We start from the raw sequence: 7,248 nt of genomic DNA on the forward strand, positions 1-7,248 counted from the left end.
CACCGTTTTGGAGAGCCAGCCTGTGGGTGTGCTCTCTCCCGCATGGCTATAAAAGAGGGAGTAGTATTTAGGGTAACTCAGAGACTGTGGACATCGACTGAAGGGCTCAAGACAGACTGATAGAAATGTAGGTCTGGGTTCCATCCCGACACTGCAGGGATGAGAAGGCTTTACTCTGTGTGCAGGGAAACATGAAACCCAAGCCCCTGGCCAACGGGTTACCCCCCTCTATTCTTCTGACTCTCCAGTTTTTGGCTTTGTCCCATGGGGCTTTGCTCTGAAGCAGCACATTCCCCCCTCCACCTCTCTCTCTCCTCTCTCTCTCCTCTCTCTCTCCTCTCTCTTTCCTCTCTCTCTCTCTCTCTCCCTCTCTCTCTCTCTCTCTGACACACAAACACACACACACACACACTCAAGTTGATTATTTAACATTATTTTTGTCCTCCCTCTATTCCCCCATGCTGAGTAGAGCCTTGGCAGAGGTGTCCTGTCATCCTGTCCTCTGAGGGAGCAGGGGGACATAGTGTTCTCATTGTCCTTTATGGAAAGAGGTGTCCAGGTCCTGGGGAGAGGAGGCATCATGCCAGGGTCTCTGACTCCTCTCCAGGCTGCTCAACAGCCTTCTCTAGGGACCCCAGCTGTGTTTTCACATAACATCCAGCAAGACAGTGTCCACGTCACTGCCCTTCTCCCAGTACAGCCGTCCCACTCATATACATCAGACTCTGTAAGTCTTTGTTCTTCCCTAGTCCCAACCCATCCAGGACATTAACTTTGGACTGATCTAATTGTATATAAAGTGGCCAATAGTCACAAATGTACCCTTGCTGTGTGACCTTCAGATATACTCTGAGACTTGCCTGAGGCATGATTTTCTCCTCTTTTCCTTTTTCTTTTTTTTTTCTTTCTCTTTTTTTCTTTTTTCTTTTTTTGTTTTGTTTTGCTATTTTTCTAGGTTTGGGGAGACAAGGCCTCATGGTGTAGCCCAGGCTGACCTGGAGCTGTGTAGTCAGTCCATCCTGGCCTGGAGCTCATGGTGGGCCTCTTGCTTCACTTGCCTAAGCTAAGCAAGGAAGACAATTAGATAAGGCCCCATATGCCAACTGCTGCCTTAACTAAAGCGGTTCTAGGATCCATGATCAACTAGTGATGTCTGTCACAGGTGCAGAAAAAGTAGCAGAGATATGTATGTGCGATGTGTCAAGTGTTGAATTTAAGAGGCCCTGTCTTTTTGGGTCTTTTACATTTATTTATTTATATGACTACATCGTAGCTGTTGTTGTAGCTGTTGTTTTGGTTCTTTGAGACAGGGTTTCTCTTTGTAGCCCTCGCTGTCCTGGAACTCACTCTGTAGACCAGGCTGGCCTTGAACTCAGAAATCCTCCTGTCTCTGCCTCCCAAGTACTGGGACTAAAGGCGTGTGCCACCACTGCCCGGCAGTTGTAGCTGTCTTCAGACACACCAGGGCATCAGATCCTGTTACAGATGGTTGTAAGCCACCATGTGGTTGCTGGGAATTGAACTCTGAACCTCTGGAAGAGCAGTTAGTACTCTTAATTACTGAGCCATCTCTCCAGCCACCACCTCCCCTTTTTACTTTTATTTGGATTTATTTTATGCTGAATTTTTTTTCCCATGTTATACATTTTTTGTTTCTTCAGTTTCTTCTGGGACACCCCTCTTCTATACAACCTCTTCTTATGGCAATTTGTTCCTTTTCAGTGAGCTCCTCTCAGTGTGGCAGGGGAGGTTATGCGTGGATTACTCTGTAAATTCATCCACGGATGGTAGATGATGTCCTCTCCTCTGTCTGTTCAATGACTAGAGAATCTACATCTTCAGCCTTAAGCTCAGCACTAGTCTCTACATTTTCAAGCACATACAGTAAAAATTCAGCACTCTTTTTGGACACTGACCTTGTGTCCAGACTCGCCATTTTGGCCTACCACCAGAATGGCTCACATTGCTTTTTTTTTTTTTAAAGATTTATTTATTAATTATATGTAAGTACACTGTAGCTGTCTTCAGACACCCAAGAAGGCAGCAGATTATGGATGGTTGACAGCCACCATGTGGTTGCTGGGATTTGAACTCAGGACCTTCGGAAGAACAGTCAGTGCTCTTAACCGCTGAGCCATCTCTCCAGCCCCTCACCTTGCTTTTTAAGGTGCCATCTCTCAGGCTGGGCAGTGGTGGCACACACATTTAATCCCAGCCCTCAGGAGGCAGAGGCAGGCAGATCTCTGAGTTTGAGGCCAACCTGGTCTACCATAGCTAGTTCCAGGACAGCCAGGGCTACACAGAGAAACCCTATCTCAAAACAAAAAAGAAAAAAACAAACAAAAACAAAAACAACAACAAAAAGGAGCCATCCTTCAGATACTTGGCAGCTTTGGATATGCATGTCCTTGAAGGCCTGGGCAGTTTCTAGGATATTTTAAAAGTGAAAAGGAGCTGGGCGGTGGTGGCCCACGCCTTTGATCCCAGCACTTGGGAGGCAGAGGCAGAGGCAGTCAGATTTCTGAGTTCGAGGCCAGCCTGGTCTATAGAGTGAGTTCCAGGACAGCCAGGGCTACACAGAGAAACCCTGTCTCAAAAAATAAAAATAAAAAAAAAGGAAATAGAAAAGGAATATTTAACCCCTTGACTCACATGATTCTGTAGGGTTTTCTGAGTCAAGAAAATATCAAATGGGTATTTATAGGTCACCTCAGGCTACTTACAGGAAGAGCCCTCAGACACTCAAGACAGTCTGGATCTACTGTATACTTCAGAACCTGGCTTTTTCCAAGAACAGGAAGGAAATTTTTAGATTTTTTTTTCCCCTCAGTGTCATGACGCCTGTGTGGAGGTCCCTTAAGAACTTGCTGAAATTGTTCCTCTCTCCTACCAAATGGGTCCCAGGGATCAGCTCAGCCTTCAGGCTTGGTGGCAAGTGCCTTTTGGAACTCAGTATGTAGCCAAGGATGCCCTTAAACTTCTGATGCTCCTACCTCTACCTCCCCACTGCTGAGACTACAGGCATGTGCCATTTTTATGGTCAGTTTTATGTGTTAATGGGAATTGACTTCCAGCCTTTGTTTGCTGGGTAAATGCTCTACCAAATGAGCCATAACCCCAGCCTTCCTTTGTCACTTGTTTTACATTATTAAGTCTTCTTTGGGACTGGAGAGATGGCTCAGCGGTTAAGAGCACTGGCTGCTCTTCCAGAGGTCCTGAGTTCAAATCCCAGCAACCACATGGTGGCTCACAACCATCTGTAATGGGATCGGATATCCTCTTCTGGTGTGTCTGAAGACAGACAGCTACAGTGTACTCATATACATAAAATAAACAAATCAAAAGAAAAAGTCTTCTCTGCAGATGGCAATCAAGGTTTTCTACAAGTTAGACTCATACTTTGGGGAAGATGTGTGCGTGTGTGTGTGTGTGTGTGTGTGTGTGTGTGTGTGTGTGTGTGTGTGTGTTTTCCCAGTTTAAAAAAAAAAATATGGGGAATATGCAAATAGCATACTGTGGAGCTGAGCCTCTTCAGCCCAGGCATGAACATTTGAATATGTAAAATTAGCCTATGCAAGTGAATGTAAATGAGCAGTTGTTGCAAGCCATGGGCAGAGTGGACAGAGCCAGACCTCTGCACCGCTGAATCAGCCCACCACCTGCACATCTCAGCTCCCAGTTCTGGTGACAAGACTCTGTAAGGGGACCCGGGACTCCCTAGGAGGACAGAGACTCTGACAGAAGGGAACCCTGGCTTGGATGTAGACTCAGTCAAATGGAGATCACTAAGAAGAGGTGGGGGGTTTAGTCCTAAAGGAGATGCTGGCTTCAGAAGGCTCCCCAGAAGGAGGAAGGCCCTTAGAGGAGACATTTAACAAGAGGGAAGCTTTATATTAATAACTAAGTCTTGAGGCTGGCGAGATGGCTCAGCGGGTAAGACCACTGACTGCTCTTCCGAAGGTCCTGAGTTCGGATCCCAGCAACCACATGGTGGCTCACAACCACCTATAATGAGATTGGACGCCCTCTTCTGGTGCGTCTGAAGTCAGCTACAGTGAATTATACCGGCGCAAGCGGGGCCGGCAGAGGTCCTGAGTTCAATTCCCAGCAGCCACACACATGACGGCTCATGGTCATCTGTATGGCTACAGTGTACTCATACACATAAAATAAATAAAATAAATCTTTAAAAAAAAAGAACCATTTAAAAAATAAGTAAGTCTTGTCCCAGGAATCTGTAGCGTGGGACATTCCCTTCCCCCTCCCAGTGCTGAAAGATTGTTAAGAGTAGGTGACCATCGGGTGGTGGAGATGCACGCCTTTAATCCCAGCACTTGGGAGGCAGAGGCAGGCAGATTTCTGAGTTCGAGGCCAGCCTGGTCTACAGAGTGAGTTCCAGGACAGCCAGGGCTACGCAGAGAAACCCTGTCTCAAAAAACAAAACAAAACAAAAGAGTAGGTGACCATAGCATTAAGGGGACAGCCCTTTGTTCCCAGGATTCCCAGTGCTTTTCTGGGAGCAGCCTTTACACTGTAGGCCCTTACAGATGGGAGGAGCCGTCAGGAAAGCAGGGAAACCTGGCCAGGACTTCACACACCCTTCCTGGCCTCCCAGGCCTTCTTCTCTGTCTCCAGGGCTGACTCCAGACCTTGGTCCTAGCTCCTAATGCCTCCCAGTTAGATGTTCTGCTCAGGCCTCTTTGGTATGGCCGGTCATATCCGATGCCAGCAGCAATCCTGGTCTCGTTGCCCCCACTCCCACCCCGGAGCTGTTTGGAGGACTGCTTGACACCAAGGTGCCCAGTCTTGTTCCTCACAGTCAGGCTGAGCAGGGGAGTACCCTGTGGAATCCAAGATGGAGTATAACAAGAAGACGGCGCCTAGCTTGGCCTGTCTTATTTCTTACTTTAGGATCTGAGTCCTTAACCACCCCCACCCCATCCCCAGGCTTCACTAAGTCCCATCACCCACCAGAGATCCACCTCTCCAGCTTCATTTATTGCAGCTTCCCTTAGCTCCCTGATGGAGCCTTGTTTCCATTAGCTTCCCCGTCTCAGATAAGACACTTTGAAGAGCAACCCTGGGGTCAGCTCAGAAATTCACCAGTCTTTGCCATGGCATGCCAACTGCTTTGCCCTCACCTCAGGCACATGCTGTAAGATGGAGGAGCCAGAGGCAGAGGGATTAATGAAAACTTGGGAGGCAAGCCCAGGTCAGGTTGTCTGGCAGATCTATGACAGCCAGGCACCATGGAGCACTCAGCCCCAGACGCTGTTACGGGCAGGGGCAGCTCCTTGCCAGAGACCGGAGCAGAGAGCAGGACAGGCTCCACCCAGGTCCCCTGAACAAGAGCCGCACTGTGCACACACCCTCAACCTCTACCCCACCCTTCAGGCCAGTCCAGGGTCAAAGGAGGCCACCCATGGAGATGGATATGAGATACTCTGGAAGGGAGAGAGCAAGGGGAGAAGGCTAAGGTGAGGAACAACCTGCAAGGAGAAGCTGGGTGTTGGCACCTGGGGTCAGGGCTGATGGGCAGTACCAGAGCATTCCAAGTTCCCCTGATACCTCAAAACTTGAAAAAGCAGGCCCACTGGGAGGTGGTAGCACATACCTTTAGTCCCAGCACTTGGGAGGCAGAGGCCAGCAGATCTCCACGGCCAGCCTCATCTTTAGAATTCCAGGACAGCCAGGACTACACAGAGAAACCCTGTCTCAAAAAGCCAAAATAGGGTTGGTGAGATGGCTCAGCTGTTAAGAGGACTGACTGCTCTTCCAAAGGTCCTGAGTTCAAATCCCAGCAACCGCATGGTGGCTCACAACCATCTGTAATGAGATCTGACGCCCTCTTCTGGTTCGTCTGAAGACAGCTACAGTGTACTTACATATAACAATCAATAAATCTAAAATAAATAAATAAATAAATAAAGCCAAAATAAGGGAAAAGCAGGCTCATGTAAGAGAGTCAACTCAGACACAGACAGCAGGCTCAAATGATGGGACCCTTCAAGGGTTCTAAGGATAGGTCACACTGCAGGGCGTTGGCCTTTAGCCCTTGGGTTCCTGACTGAGCACACTCACTCTGTCTGAAATTCTACCCTGGTAGCCTTGTTCTGGACCCTTAAGGGCAAAGAGAAAAGGCACTGTGGTGGCTAAAGTTTGTTGTAGTCTTGATGGGATTTCAAATCACCATGGAAACACACCTCCGGGGTGCCTCAATTAGAGTGTTTCTAGAAGAGTTTTAATGGGACAGTGAAGACCCACCCTGAATGTAGACAGCTCCATCCCATTGGCTGGGGTCTTGGACTGACTAAAAAAGAAAAGGAAAGTGAGCTGAGCCCCAGGCATCCATCTCTCCCAGCTTCCTGCCAGCAGACACAGAGAGCAGTAGCCTCACTGCCCTAAGGCCATGGCTCCCACCACGTTGGCCTGTACCCTCAACCTAAGCCAAAATCAACTCTTCCTTCCGTAGTTGCTGTCTATTTGTTTGTTTGATGAGACAGAGATTCTTTCTATAGCCCTGGCTGTCCTGGAGCTCACTCAGAGATCTGTCTGCCTCTGCCTCCCAAAAGCTGGGATCAAAGGTATTGAGTCACCAATTGCTCAACTCCATAGGTTGCTTTTCTTCCTTATGTTGTCATAGCAACAAGACAAAGTAACACAGATCTCCTACTTTCGTGGAAGTGATTAGAACCAGGGCTCAACTGCAAGTGAGTGGTGGGAGGGTGCAAGGGAGTCAGCTGTACTATAAAGGCAAGCCTGACTCAGGCGTGGATGCCCATGGAGTAGCCTGAAGCTATGCTTGAGGGATCAGAGTTGCTGGACCAAGAAAGGCTTCCTGTGGGGAAGGCAGAAGTCGAGAGAGTGCTATTATCAGTACTATGAGGAAGCAGAGGCCATGGGACAGAGGAACTCAGTCAAGGCTGCTGGGACCCAGAGGAAGGACAGAAGCCAAGACCATGTACACCGGAGTTTCTATGACCCGAGTCAGAGCCGAGAGCAAGACTAGAGCTCACTGGCTTCTTGACCACACCATGCATTCTCCAGGAGGCCCAGAGGCAAGAATAGCATCTGTCTTCCTTCCCATGCAGTCTTACAATAAATGTGTTTCCTTTCCAGGCGGTGGTGGCGCATGCCTTTAATCCCAGCACTTGGGAGGCATTAGCAGGCAGATTTCTGAGTTCAAGGCCAGCCTGGTCTACAGAGTGAATTCCAGGGCAGCCAGGGCTACACAGAGAAACCCTGTCT

Source organism: Mastomys coucha, unplaced genomic scaffold, assembly GCF_008632895.1.
Source record: "Mastomys coucha isolate ucsf_1 unplaced genomic scaffold, UCSF_Mcou_1 pScaffold18, whole genome shotgun sequence".
Taxonomy (NCBI): Eukaryota; Metazoa; Chordata; class Mammalia; order Rodentia; family Muridae; genus Mastomys; species Mastomys coucha.